This window comes from Equus asinus, chromosome 21, assembly GCF_041296235.1.
Source record: "Equus asinus isolate D_3611 breed Donkey chromosome 21, EquAss-T2T_v2, whole genome shotgun sequence".
NCBI classification, from domain to species: Eukaryota; Metazoa; Chordata; class Mammalia; order Perissodactyla; family Equidae; genus Equus; species Equus asinus.
Window position 1 is genome coordinate 88,786,288 of NC_091810.1, and position 23,998 is coordinate 88,810,285.

Genomic DNA, 23,998 nt, shown 5'->3' on the forward strand with positions numbered 1-23,998 from the left:
GGACATGTAGGAGCGCCGTGGGGTCACTGCAGTGCTCCCCAGGCAACAGGTGGACCTGGTCTAAATCTTCCTCTCCATTCCCACAGCCTCCCTGGGTCCCCGAAGCTCCAACAACACAGCCCAGCGGGGAAGCACTCTGCAGTCAGACCAACCCGGGCTTCAACTGCAGTCAGGGACCTTCCTGTTCCTCGTGTGTGACCCCCACTGGGCGGGGTCCTCCGCCCCTGGAAGCAGTACCTGCCTATTCGGGCTGCGTGAGGAGAGCGTAAACAGCAAGGACCTGGGTGGTGCCTGGACCATGTGGATGCTTAGTAAATAGTAGCTGCTCCTCCTTAATCTGCACTGAGACTCTCCCGGCAGCTTCTTCAAGGCTGCTTCTCCCACCGCCTACACTACCACCAGCTTCATCTTCTTAAAATAATGTCACTTCCCTCATCAAAAACCTTCTATGGAAAATATGCAAAAATTCCCCCAATCCTTTACTCTGGTTGTTCAGATTACGGCCAACCTGCTATTTTCTTTTTTATGTTTTTCTGTCTCTTCTCACTGACCGGAAAAAAAAAAATTAAAAACAAGCGTCTGACACCTCCTTTTTCCATGGTGGGGGGAGCAGTTCCAAGCCCACTCTCCATTGGCCCTGGTTGAATATGTCCTCACTGCCTGTGTCACCAGGCCACTTAACCTCCCTCACCTGTAAGTTACTGCTGGTGCCAGGATTGCATAGGAAACTGCATGTAAAGCAGCCAGCACCGTGCTTAAGCAACGAGAGCCCTGAGTCCCGGGAAGAGCCTGGAATCCTGGCCTTGTTAAGTATTCGTTACTAGGTCTGAGGACCCTGGTCAACTCCGTCTCCCATTTCCTCACCCTCCATAACCCAAACCTTGCCCTAGACTCAGTTCAGACAGAGCTTACTGACAGTTGGTGTTTTGCTCTGGCAGGACCAGCCTGGCCGTCCTTTTGGTGTTTCCTCTGCCTCTGACTGCAGGCTCCGAAGGCTAGGGCTCTGCCTTACATGTCATACTTGCAAGTCAGGATAATGGTCTTCCCTAACTTTGCTAAGGGTGAGGATGCTGTGGGCAGGAGCAACTGAGCAGCACAGACACTCCTGGAAGGCCTTAGCCTGTTCCAAGGGACACAACATCCCTTTGGGCTCTGTGGGGTTTTTGAATCTTTGAAAGTCCATGGCCTCACGCCAGTCAGTATTACTAGCAGCAGGATCGAAAGGGACAGTTGTGGACTATCTATTGGTGCCTTGTCAGTAACTGTTTAAAGTGAATCCCGCAGCACTGGTCTCTGCCTATAGGATCAGCTCAGCGCAAACACAGAGGGGCGTGTCAGTCATCACTTGTGCATGTTCTGGAATGTACGGACACGCCCTCAATCAGTCCTCAGGCATCAAACATGTCCTGGGTTAATGTATCGCTTTAAGAAGGATGAATCTGTTTTCTTATGGTTGAAGCTCTGAAACCCTCAGGTATTGGTTTTCTATTCATGCATGCAGCTGCTCTGTGAGCGCTTCATGTATGTGGTCATATGTGAATATTCAGGGAGAATTCAACAAAAAGTTGTTAGCAATAACGGAAAGAAAAAATACACAGATTTTGGATGTGCAGTGAAAGGAAGTTTCGACCCTCTTTGGACCCAATTATTGGAGAAATGAACACTTTGAAGGGGATGGGGAAGAATTAGAAGGAATCCCTCCCTCCATCTATTCCGTCCTCTTGGCACTTGCTGGGTACCCCTTGTTCCCAGGCACCCGTGCAGTGCTTGTGTTTCATTTCACAGAGAGCGTCTAGTCCTGGTAGGCATTTCCAAAGCCACCTAGTGTTAACACCTGAACAGGGACACATTTTTCTGGCAAGTAAAAGGACTTCTGGAGGAAGCAAGAATGATGCTTTCTCTGGACAGTGTTGGAGAAAATGACACACTTGAGTTGTGGTAACAAACCCAGCTGGGTACTCAGCCCTGCCAGACGACCCTACTGTGTTTTGTAAGACGACTTGCTTTTCCTCTCTGAAATGACTTGCCGTTCCTCCAGCTTCCTGCTCTACCCTCATTGTCATCTGATCACCTTACCACACACTCTATTGGAAATAAGGAGGCGGCATCAGATATAACAGACAGGACCGCCTCATCTTCCCACCAGCAAACCTCTGCCTGTTTGCCCTGCGCACTCTCTTCCGCTCCTCCTTCTCCGCCAGTGTTCATCCTGCCACCTCAAGGGCCAGTCCCTCCTCGTGGGATGTGGATTCCATCCTCTGACACCTGTTCAGGGAATTCCTCTTTTACTCAGTCTTCATCACTGCCATCTCCCTCTCTACTGAGTCATTTCCAACAGCTACTTACAAATGTGATCTCATATCTCCCGTATTTAACTCTCCTTCACATTTTGCCCCATTTCTTTGCTTCCTTTCAGAGCTCGAGCACTCAAAAGAGTTAATTTATGCTCGCTATCTCCACTTCCTCATTTTTATTCACTCCTCAATCCACCCCCAGCTAGTTTTTGCTTTTGCCCGCCACTGAATTTGCTCTTGTCAAGGCCAACCAATGACCTCTGTGTTGCCATCTCCAAAGGACTCTTCTCTGTGTCCCTCAGCCCCAGGCACAGCGGCCACTCTTCTCCACACACACACTCCTCCTTGAGCTCTCAGGACCCTGGCCTCCTGTCTTCCCCACTATTCATGCACCTCTCCTTTGAAGTCTTTTCTGCAGACTCCCATCCCTCTCCTTAGCTCTAAATACTGGTGTTCCGGAGGGTCTGTCCCGGGACCTCCTCTCTTCCCCCAACCACCATCTCCTTAGGTGAGCTCATCCATGGCTTTAAATAGCATCTAGAGGTTAATAGACCATGTATATATATACATCTGTATATGTATTGTGAGCTCTAGACTCACATATCCAACTAGCTACTCATCTCCAATGGCCAATCTCAAACTTAACATGTCTGAGACAGAATTCTGGAGTCTTCCTGTCCCCACCCAGTCCTTCCTATTTCTGTAAATGGCACCACCATCCACACAGCTGCTCAAGTCAGGAAGCTGGGAGTCAGGCTTGATTTCTCCTTTTCCCTCACTCCACTCCCCACAGCAAATGCATGAAAGTCCTCTGATCCTACCTCTAGTCTGGATCTCGGGCATCACGATTCCCTGCATCCAGGCCCTGCTGTCTCTTACCTGCACTAACGCAAGAGCCTCCTAACCGGCCTCCTGGAGCCATGCTCACTTTCCTACAATTCTCCACAGCACAACCAGAGTGATCTGTTAAAAGTAAGTTAGGTCACATTATTGCTCTGCTTAAAACCCTTTGATGGATGCCTACTTCATTTAGAATAAGAGCTACACTCCCCTGAGTGCAGATCCTGTCCTATAGGCCCTGCATGGCGTGTCCCCCTCAGCGGCTTCCGTTGCACCTTCCTTCTCAGTCATTCTCTCCCTTGCTACCCTTCAGCCATGCTGGCAGCCTTTCTGATTCTTAAACACACTAACTCTTTCCCTGCTGGGCTTTGCACATGCTGTTCCCTCTGCCTGGAACTCTCTTCTCTCAGCTCCTCAAGAGGCTAGCTCCCTCTCCTTTTCAGTTTCAGAAAGCCCTCCCCTGCCTACCTTCCCCAGCGTGGCTCTCCCCTCTCTGGTCACTCTCCATCATGGCAAACGTTGACCAACTGTGTCATCATTCCATGTGCTCCATTTGATTTTTATTTTTCTGCCTGCTAGATTGTTAGGCTGTAAGCCTCATGACAACAGGGACCGTGTCTTCTTTCCCCAGCACCGAATACAGTGCCTGGCACCAAGTAGGCACTAAATAAATATTTGTGGATCCAATGAGGTGGTATATCTTTGTGTATATCACAATGGTCACATGTGGCTCTCTGTCAGGGTCCCATTTTCTCTTGCTTTGTGCTCATAGTTCTTACGAATGGGGATAGAGTCCACTCATCTGTCTTATGGTGAAATAAAGTAATTTTTTTCGCTTGGTAGTAATGATCTCCTTGAATCTGTCAGCAGACACACGTTCAGAAATAAGTCTTCTGATAATTTCAGTTGAAAAAGCTCAGAAATGGTCCTGGTGTATTCTGAGTACAGTGGGGAGCTAGAAACATACTTCTCCAGAATTTCAACTAGAACTCACTTGTAGAGTCTCTTTCAGACAGGAAAGAAAGAGGAAGGGAGTGTAAGTTCTCCAAAAATGGCAAATGATAAATCCAAGTGAGAGTTAAACTTACTGTCTTAAAAAATCACCACCTCCCACAATTAAGGAAAAAACGTCTACAAAACTAGATTTTGGGGGTGGGGTAAAGTGGGGTGAATGAACTGTAAAAGAAGTTTCCTCTTAAATGCGGGGGAAAAATGGTAAACTTATACATCAGATCAGACAATGCCAAAAGGAGAAGTCCCCTAGCCTGGTGCCATATGGAACAGACACGAATTTTAATTCCAGAGGAAAAGGAGACCTAGCTTTTGTCTGTTTTACTTGTTCCATCTCCTCTTACTATATCACTAGTAGACTGATTTCATGTCTTGTATCCTGAGGCTTTCTTGTTTCCTATCATTTGAATTTAGAAGTGTTTCCTCGCCCCCCGTTCTCCGTCCCCTCTCCCCTTCGCTATTCTTAGTTCTCCCACAAACATCTTCCATCTCTGGCCACCTACCGGAGATAGAAATATCCTCTAACATCTTTCCTGTTCAAGGTACTCAGGGGTAATACTCTGAATGTAACAAGATTAACAGGACATTCTGACCTCAAAATTTTGGGTGTGCGTTCACACTGTTCCGGAATGTGGTAGTAACTGGATTATCCAGGCTATCCAGGGGGGAAATCAAGTACACACAGTAACTTTTATGAGGAGCAGTGTTAATTCTTCTACATTCACTCTAAACTCTGAGCGTTAACTAGTCCAATCCCCAACTTCCATGTTCCACTCAAAGTCGCAAACCTGGATAAGATGATCTTTCTAAGAAAAGAAAGGTTCTGAAAGGCTCCTCTCTTCCTGCTCGCAATGCACATCAACAGGGCGAGTTTTGCCATCTGGGTGATTCTGCTGCACGGACAAGCACTATCTGAATTCCTGCCTACCTGTGGTCAAGAATAGATAGATATCTAGAAATCAGAATCTGAGCTTTCTTGAAAAAAATAAACTATTACATACAATACTGTAATGGTGGAGACATGTCATTATATATTTGTCAAATCCCATAGGATGTATAACACAAGGAATGAACCCCAATGTAAACTATGGACTTTAGGTAATAATAATTATCAATATTGGGTCACCAATATGTAACAAATGTACCACACTAATGCAAAATGTTAATAACAGGAGCAACTGTGTGCAGAGAGAGATGGAGTATATGGGAACTCTGTATTTTCTGCTCAAAATTCTGTAAACCTAAAATTGCTCTAAAATGTAAAGTCTAGTAATTAAAAAAATACAAAGTAGTTTATAGTACCTCTGATTTTAAGATCTTTGATGATATTAGAGATTGTTTCACCGAACTATTCTGAACAGCCTGAGAACACAGCAACCGTGAACCATGAAGAAGCAGGTGGACTTCTGCCATCTTAATGGGATGCTGATGCAACACGGAATTCTAGATGCGCTGGTCATCCTCGACACATTCCCTTCCTCCATCTCCTTGATTCAAAACCCTACACGGCATTCAAAGCTCAGTTCTCTGCCATCTCCTTTATCAGAACGCCCAACTCTCCACCTGGCAGTAATTTTGTCACTCTTGAACCAGGGGTGATTTGTATGACCTTTTCCTGGCTTCCACACATTGTACAGAGGGCTTCTCCTGTTTCCATCACGAGTTCGCCTCAGCTGCTGGAGCCTATTTGGGGTGTCCCCTCTGATTAGCTTGATCCATTCCCCCAACATCCTATTTGTTGAGGACCCCAAGGATGGTTCTGACAGCATCTGGATTTCTCCTTTCTGGTACTGTGTTCTTGCCTGCCTGCAAGTGTGCATGCTTCGTGCTGTTTAAAGTTCTACATCAGCTTTGCTTGACCACATTTGACCCATTTAAGGATCTTTGTCAAAGAGCCCTGAAAATATAACCTTATTGCCTGATGTGGGCCCCAAACTTTCCACTCAAGTTGACCTTTGCATGTGACACTTGTTCTAAAAGAGTCAGGAGGGCAAACAGCCCGCTTTCAAGGATGGACCACTTAAGAACAGGGAGCTGTTTCCCAGCCTCAGCACAGCCATCACCCAAACATCACATTGCTCCCCACCATGCTCACAATAAATCCCGGGGTACAAGAGGCGTTTCCTATTAAGGCAACCTTACAGATCTGATAACTTGTTGTCCCGTGTGTGTGTGTGTGTAAGTGGCAGTAGAGGAGTTGATGGGTGAGTAAAGAAAGAAGATGAGAACCTGAGACCAGGGCAGAAGAAGGTACTCAGTAGAGCCACGAGGAACAAAACAGCCAAAATGAAAAATACCTTGTAGAACCTGTAACTCCCCTCTGTCGGAAGCAGCAGACCTCTATTGACATGAAATTTGAAATCACTGATTAGCAAAACAATTTTGGTTTGCCACCAAGTTCCTCGGAGTGGGGGTGGGGGGATAACGGTGGTGAAGCTGCCCCCCTCGCCCGACACCACGCTCACAGGCAGGCCAGCGACCCCCTGACCCGCGCCCGCCCCTGCTGTCGCCCGGGGTTCCGGGGCTGAGTGCTGTGCTTGCCTCTCCCCCGCGTCCGCCACATCCGTCTCCCGAGGGCGCCCAGCAGTCCTCCGCGGGGGCCGCGGGGTCCTCGTGGGCGCTCCCTTCTCCAGCTTTTCCTCCGCACCTGCACTTCCTGCGGGCTCTGCTCTCAGAGTTTTTTTCACCATCATACAGGAGGAAGGCTAGTTCAGAGGAAATCCTGAGAAAGAGCCTTGGAAATACTTAAAAAATGCTGGAGGCGCAATTCGTGGAACGTGGATTGGCACGTTTGGCCAGGCCTTGCCTCCCAGGTGGAGGAGATAGGTGGTGAAGCGAGGAACGGTGTGTGACGCCTGATGGAGGGGCCGGAACCATGCACAGGAGCAGCCAGGGGCAGAGGACTGTCCGCCTGCCTTATAACCACTGTGGACTTCAGGGCAGGAGGATAAAAGGATGAAGCTTTAGAAAGGGGGAGGCAGGACGTTTGTGACTGGAATGAGCTCAGCTGTCTTAGCTTAAATTCAGAGCCGAGTGGTAGGGAGTGGTCTTCATCAGCTCCGCATCTCACATTCGTCACTGGGACAGCTGGCTCATCAGAAGCTGAAGGGACAGTCTTCAGACAGTCTTGTCTGTCTCTGGGGAATGTGCCCAACGGTCAACCAGTCAGACCTGAACTGTGGAATAAATGGCACCTGGAAATATCTCTTTCCCACTAATCTTCATTTAAAAGTAGACAGTTAAGTGGTTTGGATATTATTTTGAGAGTGTCTCTTTAAGCAGAATTTTATTATTAATGGCAAATATTTTAGGGCATGATTAGTTGCATTCTCTTGGGTGTCAAGAACATGCTGTTTCCTGAAAATCATACAGTATGTTCCTTCTGTTCCTGGCAGGAGTGACATATCCCATTGTCTCGTTTCCACAATGGTTAACTGTGTTACAGCAAATGTCAATAGCGAAGGAACTATCCCTTTGAATGTTTCAAATGTGACTTTTAATTAGACATAACCTGATGTATCATCGTTTGAGCCACGACTAATGTAAGATTATATGCATTTTAAACTTTTAGATGCCTGCAGAACATGAAAGGCACTTTATGAAGCTTGCATTAATGCATATTTCATTATAATGTAATTCTATATTAGATATTCCACTTCTGCATAGAGCCAAAATAGTTTCTGCTCTGTAGCGATGCCGATTTAAATGAGTAAACCACAAGGAATCGAGAAAGCTTAACTCTTTGTGCATCTCAGCATTGTTGTGCTTATAGGAGAATTCTTTTGGGGCAGAATTTCACTTTTTTTTTAGTCAGCAGAGAGAGTACAGCACTTATGTTTCAGGTGGAACGGGGTGAGAAAAGATGGATGCAACATTTCTTCTGCACGACATTAACCGATGAGGGATAACCCTGAATGCCCCGAGCATTTTCCCTTTACTCCACTCAGACAGCTGATCAGTTTTGCTGCACTGAGCGGTCAGCAAGGCTGACTTACACACAAGAGGGTTGTGAGGGGCCAGTGGGCTGCCTTGGCCACATGGCTAAGAGTACAAGGGCAATATAAATGCGTAATGAAACCCTGCGAACTAGATGCATGGCACTCCACAGGGCTGCCATGAAGCATCCCGCACAATATTACTAATAGACCTTTTACAGTTTTTATAGCTTCCCGAGTTATTTTTGAGTCAGTGCTAGCATTCAATTATTTCCTGTTGAATAAGGAACAAAACAGGCCTAAAGACTGAAAGGAAAAGCTGCTGTGGGGAGCAATCTCTCCAGATGGAAGTTTTTTGGCAGATTGTGGTTTGTGACTCAGAATGAGCCCAGATCATAGTGCCATATGGGTGGCAGCAGAGCCCGTAGACACTGACGCAGTCACTCAGCAGACTCCTGAATTCCTACTATGCGTCGGTTACTAGCTGGGCACGGGGAAACCAAGATGAGTTAGCGATAGTATCTTCTGCCAAGGAGTCCATGCATTTATTCATTCATTCATTCATCAGCATTTACTGAGCATTAATGATGCGCATCATGTATTAGGGGACTGAATTTGTAAACATGGAGTAAATTACCATATGGATTTATGACAAAGTCGGTTACAAAGATAGGGAAAAAATGCTTCACAAGTGTAGAGGTGGAGACAGGGACAAATTATATCTAGCGTAGTCATAGGCATTCTCCCAGAAAAAGGTGACATTCAGTCTGAATCTTGAAGAAGGATTAGGGGATTAAGGTGGGGGGTTGGGGGAGGCAAGGCCATTTCTGCCAAAGGAACAGCATGAGAAAATCATGGAGTTAAGGATTCATGCTTGGGAGGAAAAATAAGAAAATAAGAAATTGATTGTGGAGATAGCTCGTGGCTTCATAGGCAGGAAATGCAGCCAGAGAAATAACCTGTGCAAGGTCTTAGGAGAAGTGTGTTCACCATCTTTGCTACAGGCAGAGGAAACCAAATAAGGTTTTTAAATATAGGAATGACAATGTCAGATTTGATCATTGGGAAGACTATTTTGCTAGTACACTAGAAAATGTTTTGGTGTGGGGAGAATCTTGAATAGGTAAACTAATAGGAAACTATTGAATAGTTTAAGTCATTGATTCTCAACCTGAGTACACATTGAGATACTTGAGTGCTTGTTAAAAATATCTTTTTCTCTCTGTCTCTCTCTTTTTTTTTTTGGTGAGGAAGATTGGCCCTGAGCTAACATCTGTTGCCAATCTTCCTCTTTTTGCTTGAGGAAGATTGTTGCTGAGCTAACATCCATGCCAATCTTCCTCTATTTTGTATGTGGGACACTGCCACAACATGGCTTGATGAGCAGTGTGCAGGTCCATGCCCAGGATCCGAGACTGTGAACCTTAGACCACTGACACATAGTGTGAGAACTTAACTACTAGGCCACCAGGCCGGCTCCTAAAAATATCTTATGCTTAGGCCCTACTGCAAAACAATGAACCCAAGTGATTCACGTGTGCCTGAGGGTTGAGATCCACATGCCTGGGTATTAGTTAGTGAGAACATTTATTAAACAGAAGAGGTTTTATCCTCCTTCAATATGACCTTGGATTGGAGAGAAGGTGACTTGGGGAAGATGGGAAAGGATTTGCCATTGTCGGGCCTTTACTCAACGGGTGTTACTAATAATGACTGTGCTCTCTTGGCAGTCTTCTATGTGTCTGCTGACTAATATAGAGATATATCATTTCATTTAATCCCTACACTGATGCTCTAAATATGTACTTATTATCTCCAATTTACAGCTGAGGTAACCAGGTTTCAGAGACCTGAAGTAACTTGCTTCAGATCGTAGGGAAATCTGCTGCCAAAAGTTACATTCTTTGTCACTCCTCTGTGGTACTTTGGACTTTTATTTAAATCACATATAACACACAGGAACTGTGTTAGAAGAAATAAGAGCAGTCGGGGAGTGTGGTGTTCCTCTTGGGGATGATCAAGCCCACTTTCAGGAACTGAAACCTGAGCTCTTGCTGTGAAGTCGGCTGGGCTGGCCCTTTGGCCCAGAAAATGGGTGATTTTACACCTACTGTAGTGTTTTTGGGAAAAACGGATGGGAACTCAAGCACCCGGCTCTGGGTCAGGACGAGGTCAACCCACCCATCAGGCACTGTGCTTTCACGCTGTGCCCAGTTGGCTCGAATCCTCATTGTGTGCACATCACAGCATCGTCCCGACGAGGTGTTTGCTTGGTTGGGATTCCTGTGAACACGCAGTACAAAGAAACCTCTAAAATTAGAAGACACGTTGGCTCATTTTAAATGTCCTTTTGCAAATGTCTTTAAAACTTGGATTTGTTTCGCCAATTGTTATTTAGCAACCAAATAATGTTCCGTGGCTGCCTAATTATCTGCATGGGTTCAGAACGAGTAAGCAGGAAACTAGTGGAAACAGTCATATTCACAGGAAACACTAAGTTCTTACTTGATCTGAAACTTTAATTTTAGAAATCTCTCTACACAACCAAGGTGGCTATAATAGCCAGCACCCACGGTGTGTGTTTGATTTGACAACCTGAATCTCATCTACCGGCCAGCAGGCTGCTTCCTGGCCTGGGAGATAGGCCATGAGGGTTGGGCTAGAGGAGGAGCACGTGTCTGCAGCCAGGTGAGCCCCATGGCTTGCCTTGATAATAAAAGATGGCAGCAGTGGAACGCACAACAGAGTGCAGAATTCCTAACTCTGAGTCTGATTCCTTCAGCTATCAGATTGTGTTAATTCCTGGCAATGGAGCCAAGTAAGGGATGTCTTATTCATTTGTTATGGCTTACTCTCTTGACAAAAATCTTATGCATTTCGTTAGCGTCTGCATATTTACTATTGGAAGGAGGCCTTTGGCCCTTGGCTTTCCAGCTGTGCTCCAGTGGAGCCCCAAGATTCCTTGGTGGGTGAGAGAGACCTCAGTGGATGTCATGGGGAGGAGAAGAAGAGGGGAGAGAGAGTTGGACTCTAGGCTCTAGGGTCTTCAACTCATCTTCAACCACAGCAGTTTTGCTTTTATTAATTTTATATTTGGGAAAAAAACCCCACAAAAGGGCTATAATTGGTGTGAAGAGCAATGCACTAGACATGAGAAATCTCTGGGTAAAACATTTGCATATGTCAATCAACTGGACTTCTCATAATTTTAATCATCTGGAAATCCAATTCTGATCCTGTATGTGTCTGCAAAAAGGTGGCCTGAACCTAGCAGAAAAGAGTTGTCGCAAAGCCCATGAATTTGACTCTCAGGAGTGGTCTGGATCTACCTGCAGGCCCTTACACCATGGCCAGTGGACTTAAAATGGGTTTAAAGATAAGGTGTCTGATTTAACAATCCTGGTTACCAGATGTCAACAGCATATATTAACAGAGAGCTGTCGGAAGCCGATATGTTGAAAAGTAATAGATGCCACAGTAGAGGAAGCAAGTTAACACTTAGTCACCCACTGCACTGGAGGGACTGTCTCATAGTAGGTAGAAGTGTGGACTCTGGAAACTAACAGATTTTGGTTCATGACCCAATTTGGTCCCTTACTTACTTTGTGACTTTGAGCCTCAGTGTTCTCCTCTGTAAAATGGACATAAGTAGTCAGGCTTCACTGGAATCTGACAAGGCACCTCCTTCATAGGACTTCTGGACTTCCTCAAAACTTTCCTGTTGACCTGCTGCAGCAGGATTCCTTGGGACACCGTTTAAACCTACGGGTCCCTGGGCTCAGCCCCCTGGCTGCCTAAATCAGAATCTTCATGGGGAGGGCCACAACTGAAATTTTAACGAATGCCCCAGGGGATTCTGAACTGCCTCCACGTTTGGAAACAATACTTTAGAGGAAGCTTGACAAACGTGGTCAAAGTTCTTAGGGAACTAGAGAATGGGAAGGGAATCCCCAGCCTGTGCTGACCCTGGCCTTGTACTCATGTCTCTTTTTTCCTACACCTGTGTCCTCTCTGTTGGCAGAGGAGGCTCCACTTGGGTACTTGGAAAGTCAGAACCCACTGCTGCCTCTTGTCAGGGCCAGAGTGGAAGCAGTCATGAGCTTCTGGAGGAGTCACATGCTTTTTGCTTTTCTGTCCTTAAGGAGAAGGGTGAAAGAAGTAAGGAGGGATCCTTGAATGCCAGTTAAGTGACTGTCATATGTAAGAGACTAATATGGATGTTCCTTTTAAAGAAAAAGTCCTATTAAAACAGATACTCCTGTATTTGGAGAGGTACGGAATGTGTACTTCTTGTACCAGGCTCAGGAGCTGGCTCTGTTATCCTAGTGGTCTTGGAGAGTTTCAAGAAAGAAAAGAGCTCGCACTTGGATTGCAATGTCTAAGTGTTATGGTCGTCAACCTAGTTGTGCCTAACCACATTTTAAGAGGCTTTTTTAATAAATAAAATTGGATCCTCTTTTCTGTACTATTTCAGTTTGCACAAAGAATGTGGCAAAGAGATGGACACTGTAGACATTTTTGGTCCAATTTGGTGTTAGTGTTTTTCTGGGTCAGACTGAAAATCCTGATAGGCAGACAGGGCAGTGTTACATTTAACAAACACCTTTGTGAAACTCAAAGAGAAAGGGGGGTGGGGCAAGCAGGAGCCAGTCAGCTCTTTTTAATCATTTATTTCTGATTTAACTCATTCCCAGCTCAAATTGTGTGTACAGATCTTGGGACACGCATACATGTATTTTTAAATAGTTCTTTAAAGCTATTTAAAGACCTGACTGTACCCCAAGCCAGGTGATGGCATCACAGGTGCTGGCTTCTGCTCATGGCAGCCGCTGGGTGGAGAAGAATGAGAATGGTCTAGGGCGAATCAATCACCTTTATGTTACAACCACCTTCAAGCAGGCCGAGGATTGCATGTCTAGGCTGCCACCTTATTAAACAATCATGAACGCAGGTATGGTGTTTGGCACTTTACCATTATGACACCAGCGTCATCTCATTTGGAAGATTAGAAAAGAGATATTTGAAGAAGTTGTGTCTAGTCACTCAGTTATTAAGTGAAAGAGACAGGGGTGTGAACTCAAGAGTTTTGAATCGGAAGCCTCCCTGAGTTCCACAGCATCGCACCACCTTTAACTTACAACATCGAAGAGTGCTGTGTGGTCTGAAAGCTTCTTCGCTGTCTTCTCTGCTAGGCATTGCTGGAATTACAGCCAAGGAGTGGTTGCGAATGCTGGAAACCTTCAGATTCCATCATTTAAATCTTATTGAGGCCTCGTACACAAGGTTCTGCGTTAACCGACAGCTCAAGGGACGGGATTTTGGCTTCCCTATGCCACATCTGCCACCAATGGTTTCACTCTCAGTCCTCATCAATAGTTCTTTCCAAGTCCCCTGGAATTCCAACTTGCTATCTCACAATCCTCTCATTAGTGCTCCCTCCTGGGGCGGAGGTTCATCACGCGCCTCCTTGGACAGGTGCCCTCGGCCTCCTTCCCCGCTAGTACGTACTGGCTGTCATCGTTTTCTTTTGAAGCTAATTACAATTTGCGCAGCTGCATATGAGCTGAGTGGCTGGAGGGAAGAAATGCAGTCTGTGGCTGTCTTGCTCACTTAGTTGGCTCAACCTTGGATGAGGATCTCCTTGCAAATTCTGGCTCAGCGCAGAGCATTCCTTTTCCTCCTACCTCCCTTTATGGCGAGTTCCCTCCTTTTACATTGATGTACTGCCTTGTTTCTAACCTGAAGAAATTACTCTTCAGATCTTTTTCACTGATGTTCTCAAGGCTTCCCATCATGTTATATTGTCACATCATTGAAAAGCATTGTTGTGCCTGGTGCACAAAAGTTGTTACCAAAAGAGCAGATGGTTGAGGTGTTCTCTGGAGTTCTCAACAATCACATCTACTCTGATGACTTCCTTTCCTGTTCCAAAGCTGAGCTCGGCTGTGTTCAGTTCTGATCATTAGGTTCATGTTAACAACTGTCGCTCAGTTCACCATTTTCTTACAATTATTAATGTGACTCTGAGAGTGACAACTGCTTCTGTCAAAGGATGGTGCTGCGTGAATTATGGGGTGTGCTGCATACAATTACGGCTCCCACAAAGGTATTAACTGACATGGACAAAAAAGCAACTGGGTCAAAGACTAATGCATAGGCAAAATCTCAAAAGCATTAAGGACACAACATGAGGACTTTTGCATCATGACATTGTAAACAAAATAATAAGTGATTGGAATCATGGTTGATTAAATTCATGTTAGAAGTCCTCAGTATTATTATTTCATGCTTAGTCTCCTGGGCACCCTTGTGCATTGTCAGCTGACAAACTATAATTTCATGCTTGGCTGGCCTAATATAGTCTTAGGTTCCAGATTCTGTGCACAACCATGCCAAGCTGCAGAAGTTAAGTGAAAAGCAAATAAGTAAAACAGTGGGCAGAGGTCAAAAGACAAGGCCCATCACTGATCTGAAAAAGAGCAAGTCTCTTGGCAGACTGTGTGAGTGTTTTTGGTATCATTTCACTGAAGGACGGTTTTGATTACCCGCTGATTCAATATTCATCCGACATTTACCAGATCACCTGCTGTGTGCCAGTCTTGATGGTAGGCCTAGAGGCTATAATGGTGAAAAAACAGGTACTAGTGAGTTGTTGTAACTTCTCAATGGAAAGCCAGATGGGGCCCTACCTCAACCATCTATGGCTGGCGGAGTCTCTGAAAGACCCTGTCAAAGAGGCTTTGCTTCAGGCCTTTGGCAGCTTTCCCAGGGCTCTGTGTCTGTACCTTCTCCACGATTTCTGCTGGAAAGGGGGCCCCCGACCCTTTCTCAGATGCAATTCATAATAATTATTTGTCCTTACTGTATTCATCTGTCTATATTTCAGAATATACTCAGAAAAGATCTTCTGCTCAGATCTTCTCTCCACTCAGTAAAGATTCCTTTAAGGGCCCCAAACCTGTCTGCAGGTGTCCTTTGACTTGCTTTTTCTAAGATGACAGTATGGATAGTTGGTATGAGAAATGCAAAGAATAGACATAGGGAATTCATTCAAATTTGTCAGTCATCAGCACAAAAATTTTCATTCATTTCTACTTATTTTGTGCAGTTAGGATCATCTGAACTTTATCACTCTGGCTGGTAGCAGAATCATAATTAAAGCTGAAAAGGGTACTTAATTCTAAGAAAACTCTTTAAGAAATCCTTAATAAAATTCTTAAGACTATCCCTCCCACCATCGTTTAGGCTGGAAAGTCTGCCCAAATGCCTTTTGGTACTTACATTGAATATAATCAGTTCTTTTCTCCAGTTTATCTCAGGATAGCACTAATTTGGTCTGATTGGGGGGTGATTTCCTTTAATTAGGAGCGTTGGCACTGCTCTTCAGTGCTTCTGTCATGAAGGCCCTTTGGACCTGTTTGGGAGACTCCAGTGCCTGAAGTTAAAGATTTGTGGTCTAGGCTGCTTTGAGGGACCCAGAGTAGTATTTAGAATAAATAATCATCCATTGATAACTGGACTGCATTGCAAAGGCGGGCAGGAGAGTCATTCTAGGTCATGGCTGTATAATGAACATTTAGACTGAAGAATGAAAGGTATTGGAGCACGTCCTATAATCATCATTATTGGGTATCTGTGAATTTAAACACACTTTTTGGAGGTGACAAGTTGCTTGCCATGGTATTATGAGCAGGAGAAGATGTGCAAAATGGTTGGAGAGAGTTGTGGAGAAGAATGACATTAGCTTCAGACGCCAAATTGAGAATTAAACTTCCTGAGGAATTTTTGAACCCTGCTCAAGTCAATTGAAGATATATTCTTTTAACAAAACTACTCTAGTAAGCAAATGCAGAAAATGGTGCTCTATGGGTGCTAGAGATTGAAATCTTTCACAGTGATGTGAGAATATTGTAACACTTTAATATATATTATAATAATTAATATCACAATAAGACCATAAATATATCATATTTTTTCTGTAGTGCTTACTCACATGAACAGGAGTGAATCCACATTTTGTGGAACCCGAAGGTTACACAATTTGGAGGGCACCAAATTCAGAGAATATAAACCTTTAAATATAAAGTAAGCACAGATCTCTTTCAAGGGGCCCCCTCAAGTGAAGGGCCTGAGGGTTGAGTGCTGTTGATTCTTGGTGAATTGACCTCTGGCTGTAGAGCTGTGTTATGGGAACCCATGTCCCAAGCTGGGCCTGGCTGTCCTGCCGCCTCAGTAGGAGGCAAAGGGAAACGTGGTTCCAGAGTTCTAGGGTCACTTAGTGCATCTGAGTGCTTTGCTGAGCATCTTAGGAGCTGCTTGTTGATCCCTTAGGAAGAGACCGCTCAATGAAACAAACAGCAGAACTTCTGCTTCCTTTGAACAGTGCACCCTGATCCAGAAGTTACTGAGCTGGAAGATTCCTTATGAGTCCACTCATAAAGTTTATTGCTGATGTGTTCCTGTTTATCATTGAATTATCTTAGATTTAAAACACCCCACCCAGTGCCACCATCTATGTAGCAACTGGAGTAGCATCCGTAAATAAAATAACCTTCAAGACCAAACAGCTGCCAAGAACCAGATTTGGCAAGATTAACTCAAGCCGGTTGCTGAAACCAGGCAATGCTTACAGACGCACACCCCTGTGGACACCGTTTAAATATCATTATATTTCAAAAGACCAAGCAAACTGAAAGCTGGCTGCAAAAATTCCTACTGGGGGTCTATTTAATCACTCAGGTTGGGTGTGGTGTGTCTAGTGCACGTTCAAGTTCGGGCATATGTGGCACACACATGTGTTGTACTCACACACACATAAACGTGTGTCTCTTCCTGAAAAGATTATTCCTTCTTTCTATCTTATCTCTCACGGAAATTGTCAAAACAATCCTCAAACGTTAGATAATTTAATCCTCAAATGCTAGTAATACAAAAATGACTGTAATCATACAAGTGGTACCACTGCCATCCATGGTACTGACACTTTTACTGTTTCTCAACTCTGCAACTATTCTATTTTTTAGTGTTTATTCCTTTATTTACTGAAATGACTGACACGGGCAGTTTAGAAACCCAGAGGAGGAGATAATGGTTCTGACCTCAATAGACGGTTTGACTGCACACTGCATCCCAAAGACTTAACAGCAAGAGAGGTTATGGATGTTTTTCTCCTTGCTTCTCTTCCTCTTTATCATTGAGGAGACTAATTGTGTGTGATCATGCGCGCACAAGTGTGTGCGTGACAGGAAATATTAAATTCCTTTTGATTTTTCTTTTTGTGGTGACGGGAACAGGAGGGCATTGTTTTAAAATTCTTTTCTTCTTCTCGGTAAGGTGTGGGAATGAAGGGTGAGAGTAAGTCCATTCTCAGAACGAGATCTTCTACCAAGATGTAAAGAGGGAAAAAAAGTAATTTTCAACAGCTAAGAGAGAACTGCCACAAGTTGTAGTCAATCAAATCAATGACATGGCTTCATAATGTGGTCGTGGATTCAGCAAGAACATGCTGTGGAGAGAAAGCTGCAGGAGTCCCTGTGTGTCCCCCCAAGATGAAGTTAAAGGGTCTGATGGAACCTTCACAAGGTGATATGTCCATCATCGGTTCTTATGATGATGTCAAAGATGATTGAGATGGTTATGTATAAAAGGAAGCACTTTCGTCTGCTATTCGTACATTTTAAATGATGGAGGATACACATTGTCACCTAGGCTATTTACTCATCATGCTAGGTCCCGTGAGTTCCCATTTAAGGAGTCTCTGTCTGTGATCTGAGTTCTGAACAAGGTCCTGAGCCAACTACCTGAGCAATGTTCTATCTAGACTAACAGCCATGTGTAGCGATCAATGATCTGAACAGCTTGCAAGTTATGGCTGAAAGAAGGCTTACCCTTCGAACCCACAAAACTCCCAGAATAATTACGATTCTAGCTTTTGGGCTGAAAATTATTTACACGAAAGATTATTTACAAAAGGAACAGCAGGGAGAAGAATTATGTAAATTAGATTCATTAAATGGACAGATTCACTCACAGTTCATTTTGGGATAATTTATGCCAGTTTTCTCTGATGTCATCTGTTGTTCAGGTTAATAATTAGTCATGCTCATTATGAACTGATGGAGGTTGATTTGTATTTTGGCAGAAGGAGGCATATTATTTGGGAAAGCTCCTATGAATATTGAGTTTTCAACATAGGTACAAAGGTTTGTTTGCAAAAATGCAACTCATTTGCCCAAATGAATAAATATCCTGGTTGTGCATTTAGTTCTGTATTCTCAGGAGGCTTTGCCAAAGAATCTCTCTCTCCTTAGTAGCGTATAGGCAGTCAAGACCAAAAGAGAATAGGGTAAAATGTTCATTCTAACTCTGTAGTGCTTTCTGCTTAGAACTAAAGATAATATTTTAAAATATATTAAGAGACATCTCTTTTATAGGCCAAGTTACAGATCCCTTGAGAAATCCAATATGATGATGCCATTTGCAAAATTTTATGATCAGAAAATTAACTTTAAAACTCCTTTTTACAACTCCACCAAATGTAAGAAATGTACGCATCTAAGAAGTTAAGACGTTAATCCATGCAGACCTTTTCTCGGTTTAGCTTGCAATCCTTTATGTGTCTAGGTCCTGTGTAATTTAGTGACACTGTCCTTGAGATGGTAACAAGAATGATGCCCACTATTAATGTTGTTCCTTTTTTAAAAAACAAAATATTTCCTGGCATGTAATTGTTTTTTCAAAGATACTTGACCCTGCACGGTATTTTATACTTACATAATTTCCCATTTACTGTTCTTTCTTGTTTTAATGTGTTGGAGAAAAAAAGAGTGTTATGTAGTTCTTTAAAAGAAATTCAACCAAATAATGACAATCATAACATTCTAAACTGTTTATCCTGAATGTAAATTCTGAAGGTAGTAAAAGTGGTGAGAGCTGATTTACATAACAGCTGGATGAAGGAGTGAGTATCCAGGAAAACGCTTGAGGTTTTTGTATACACAACAGAATAGGGGGTATGCTGGATGCAGAGCAGGATTGGAGTGAGGATTCGGGAGCTAAGTTTTGGATAATATTGACAGTGATGTGTCTTTAAGGCATACAAGTGGAGGGGCCGGCCCTGTGGCCAAGTGGTTAAGTTTGCATGCTCTGCTTTGGTGGCCCAGAGTTTCGCTGGTTTATATCCTGGGCACAGACGTGGCACTGCTCATCAAGCCATGCTGAGGTGGCGTCCCACATAACAGAACTCAAAGAATCTACAACTAGAATATATAACTATGTACTGGAGGGCTTTGGGGAGAAGAAGAAGAAAAAAGGAAGATTGGCAACAGATGTTAGCTCAGGGCCAATCTTTAAAAAAAAAAGGCATACAAGTGGAGATATCAAGTAAGTTGCATCTACGTGTCTGGAGTTTGAGAGAGGTATAAATTTGTGACTCATTTCTGGTTCCATGTCATTTTAATCCAAGAGTATAGATGGAATCACTTAGGGATAGAGAATAGAGTGAGAAGAGAAGGCAGCCTTGGACGGAACCTTGATTAACTCCAGCATTTGATGGACAAAGGAAGAGGAGCCTGAAAATGACTGGCCAGAGAAGTGGGAAGAAACTCAAAGAGAGTGCTGAGTCAGGGAAGACAAGGGAGAGAGTAGAACAAGAAGAGAGCAATCAGCAGTGTCATATGGTCTAGAAAGACGTCAGAGAGAACTGCCAAATCTCCATCTGGTTTAGAGATATGGAGGTCACTGTTGACCTAACAAGCTGCTTTAGTAAAGTGCTGGAGGTGGAAGCCAGATCCAAGCGGGGGTGAGGAATGAACAGAAGGAGAGCAAGGGGAGACAGCGAGGATAGTCACCTTTCCTGAGAAGCTCGACTGTGAAAGGGAAGGTGCTAGAAGATGTTTGCTGAAGGGGCTGTGAGGTTCCTGGAAGTTTGTATTTATGTGATTGTTGTGAAATGGCTAAGACTTAAACATGCTTAATAGCCATTTCAAAGGATTTAGTTGAGAAAGAATGGTTGACGTTATAAGAAAAGAGGAAGTGTAGAAGTAGTTTGGTTTTAATGTTTGATACGTTGTCGAGAGAAGTTCCCATCTATGGGCTTCTACATTCGCTGTGGAGTAGGAGGTGAATTCATTTATTGAGAGTGGGATGGGAAGTTAGAGAGTTGGAGGTTTGAGGGGAGCAGATGTAGGTTTCAAAAAGTAATTGGAGATAAAAATTATGAGAGACATGCAGGGTAGTTGGGCAGTGCAGGTCCACTTGAGGTTGGTGAGCCATAATCTGCATGGAAACCAGTCTTCACAGGTATGTAGCTCTCTCTAACAGGCCTCGTCTCCTCAGACATGATCTCCCCAAAAGCAGAGAGTTGGGTTCATCACTGCTTGAGGTGTTACCAGATGGATCCCAAAAAGATATTGGGCAAAGGAATATCTTTCCTTGCAAGAGTGTTACTGGAATGATGGAGCGTGGGTTCCAATCTACATAAGTAGGAAAGTGGAGAAAGGATAGACCCAGTGAACTGAAGTGCCTATCATGTCAGAGAAGGCTCTCATCCATTCATATACCACCCTTCACACAGCTTGTCCATAGAAGCAGGAAAAATAATGTCTTATTTACAGTTACAAATCTTTAAAGCCACTGAATATAAGGAATTTCTTTTTGATTAAACTAAAGGGCAAAAGAGAACTAAGTCCAATTTTACTTATTTATGTTTTTGCTGAGGAGGATTCGCCCTGAACTAATATCTGCTGTCAATCTTCCTCTTTTTGTATGTGAGCTGCCACCACAGCATGGCCACTGACAGAGGAGTTGTGTAGGTCTGCGCCTGGGAACCAAACCCAGGCCACTGAAGCGGAGTGCACTGAACTTAACCACTAGGCTACCGGGGCAGGCCCAAACTAAGTCCAATTTTAACTACTCTCTCTCCTATTAAATTTGTAGGAGGGCACAAGCACAGACAAAATAAATTTCAAAGACAAGCTCAGGCTTGTATATATTCTTATCTGAATATAGATTTCTCCCTATGTGTCAGTTAAAGCTCTCTCAGTGTAATAAATTTGTGGGAAAAATAGTCTCCTCTTTTCATCTGGCGAAGGGTAAAGGAGCATCATCGTGTACAAAGAGCTGTAGTCCAGGTGAGGAAAAAAGGAACTCAAAAAGGAACCTCATTTAATTTTTCAATTATTCTTAGCAAAATGAATGCTGAGCTAATTGCTAGAGAAAACTGATACTTAGTGTTGTAAAAAATAAGCAAAAATGATCATCCTAAAGTCTCATTTCTTTTTCTGCACTTAGGGGCCCTTTTATATTATATTGTTTTTATTAAAATCTTTAGATAAAATGAAAAAAGAAAGAAAGAAAACACTAGCTAGGGGGCTGGCCCAGTGGCTCAGTGGTTAAGTTCATGTGCTCTGCTTCAGTGGTCCGGGGTTCACAGGTTTGGATCCTAGGTGCGGGCCTATACACTGCTCATCAATCCATGCTGTGGTGGCATCCCACATACAAAATAGAGGAAGACTGCCACAGATGTTAGCTCAGAGACAATCTTCCTCAAGCAAAAAGAGGGGGATTGACAACAGATGTAAGCTCAGGGCCAATCTTCCTCACCAAAAACAAACAAACAAAACACTAGCTATTGGAAAACAAGAGAAAAATAGTGGAAAAGAACTTGGTACTCAAACTCCACAAAATTTTTCAGGTGACTTGTCAGTTTCCTTCACCAAATAAAAAGAAATATGACAGCCAAGAGCAAGTCTAACCTTTCTTTTTTTTCCAGAAAGGAAAATGACCAGTTATTCCAGAAAAGCAAATGAAAGGAAATGGAATTGTCTTCTCACCAACTAAGCCTCAAATAAACAAAAAGTATCTAACAATTCAAGGTCTGAACTTGGACCTGGTAGGAGATATACACTGAAGCAATTGCTAGAACTCCAGAATGTGTCAATCTGGGAGCCTATAAGAAATGATGGATAAAATTTTTTTGGCAAGCAATGCTCCAGGTATGTTTCATCATTGAAGTTGGCCCTGCGCTGGCTCAGGAACTTCCACAGCAGGGCGGCCAGCCCAGGGCTTCCATAGAGAAGGGCTCCATGTATGGTTTAAGCAGATGGGAGGGTGGGAAAGGATCAAGAATAGTTTCCTTTGCTTGCATGAACAAATGGGTTGGTGAGAAAGATAAAAGGGGAATCAAAAAGACCGCTCAAGGAAACAGATAAATGAAGGAGTAGAAATACAATTCAAAATTCCTCCAAAGAGAATTTCTTCTAAGAAAATGCCGGCATTTTCAGCTAAACCGGCAGTCAAATGGAAACGACACCCAGTTGAGGTCAAGTTATAAATATAAAGCACAAGACAGAGCAAAGGCCCTGGGGTGGGGCGTCCCATGCCCTGGGTTTTAGTCCCAGGTTTGCTGAGCCTCAGTATCCCCCTGTGAAGAGAGAGGAATGCCTCCTGCTCTATACTAGAGCAAAAAGGCCAACAGAGTCGTCACCCTGCCCGCTCTCGGCGACAGCCACTCTATTTGACTTGGGAGAGCTGCCTTTTCAACCCTTCTTTCAAATACTTGAGACGTATTTTATAGACAATCATTGAGTGAGCAGCTGTTTCTAACTCTGTCTTGAAAGAATTACTCCGAAACCAAGACGATGAAGGGGATCCAGTTAGAAAAAATATTTGTGAGATGACAATCAATTTAAGGAGCGTCATCAAAAAGATGAGTTCATGGCCGGTCAGGAATGATGTAAGAATTTTCCTCTGTTTCTATAAGAAATGGGGTAAATTCAGGTCATGCTGGAAGCTAGATGGGCAGGTAAGGAGCTTTGATGGCAGCGTGGTGGACTGTATTCCATTTCTTTCCTTCATTTTCGTGTCTGCTTCCTGTGATTGAATCATAGGAAGTTAATATGTCAAGTATTTACTTCCTAGGAGTCTAAGAAAGTACCTTTATTTACAATATGCCATCAAACAGGGCCATCACATTCTGTTAAATTTGTGAGGAGAAAAACACGACAAGTGCACTGTATTTCTGGAAAATAGATTCCAAGCATGGAACAGAGAGCCAGGCGTCTCTTTCCTTTCTTTACACAAAACCATGGGATATACTCTAGCTCGTAAAAGTAGCTTTGGTTTGGGCAAATTCTCACAGAATAATGTGTTTTAAGCACCTCCATTGTGCAATATAGTTTTGATCGAAAGCATAAATAGACATAAAAGACTGAAAACGAGCTCTAATTTCCAAGCCTATTGAGAAACGTGCAGAGAAATCGAGGGCCGTCAAGGCCTCAGGGGTTCTGGACTTGCCAGCACTGCCTCTTGTCGGGGAGTGGCTTTTGTTAAAGAACTGGAAGGGGCATTCCATTGACTTTCTGGATGGGGAAACTGAAGCTCAGAGGGGTTGGCTCAGGCTCACATGGCCAGCAAAGCCGGGGCCCCAAACCGGAACTTCTGACTGGTAACCTTGCTGCTTTGTGACCTCTGGGGCCCTAATGCATGTGTTTTGAATGTGATTTCTGGTTTAATCTGGAGAATACCTGACTTTTCTCACAAGGAACACTCTATTCACTTAAATAATTGCTTGAATATAATTCTTGCAGCCATATTTTATGATAGAAAAATAGACAGTTTATTTCCGTGGCCTGATAAGATCCCCAAAGATTCTCCTGATAATGGGGCAGGAGGAAGCCAGCTGTCCCAGGTCTCTGCTGGCTGCAGCCATGGGGACCCAGTCTTCCCCCACCCCCAGCCCCTTGCCCCTGGCTACTGGGAGACGGCAGTGGTACACACGGCGTAGTCCTACGTCTGTGTGTTTACTCCCAGAGAGGGATTTGTGGCATTTTCAGACCACTGTCGAGCTGGAACATAATAACTTGCCTGAGGAACCTGTAGAGGGGCTTAATGGCGTTTACCCGAGAGGAGAGGTGCAGT

At 43.9% G+C, this 23,998-nt stretch overlaps 1 protein-coding gene and 1 long non-coding RNA gene across 9 annotated transcripts in view; one reads left to right on the top strand and one right to left on the bottom strand.

Annotated features, from left to right (window-relative positions):
- The window catches only part of SLC9A9 (solute carrier family 9 member A9), a 511,724-nt gene that overhangs the window by 56,633 nt on the left and 431,093 nt on the right, over positions 1–23,998 (bottom strand). The gene's annotated exons all lie outside the window — the stretch shown is intronic.
- Positions 1–23,998, top strand: part of LOC123279260 (uncharacterized) — a 94,375-nt gene that overhangs the window by 53,497 nt on the left and 16,880 nt on the right. For all 8 annotated transcript variants that reach the window (XR_011496633.1, XR_011496634.1, XR_011496631.1 and 5 more), the window contains exon 5: positions 87–22,074. This is a non-coding gene — a long non-coding RNA (uncharacterized lncRNA). The remainder of the gene's footprint in view (positions 1–86; positions 22,075–23,998) is intronic.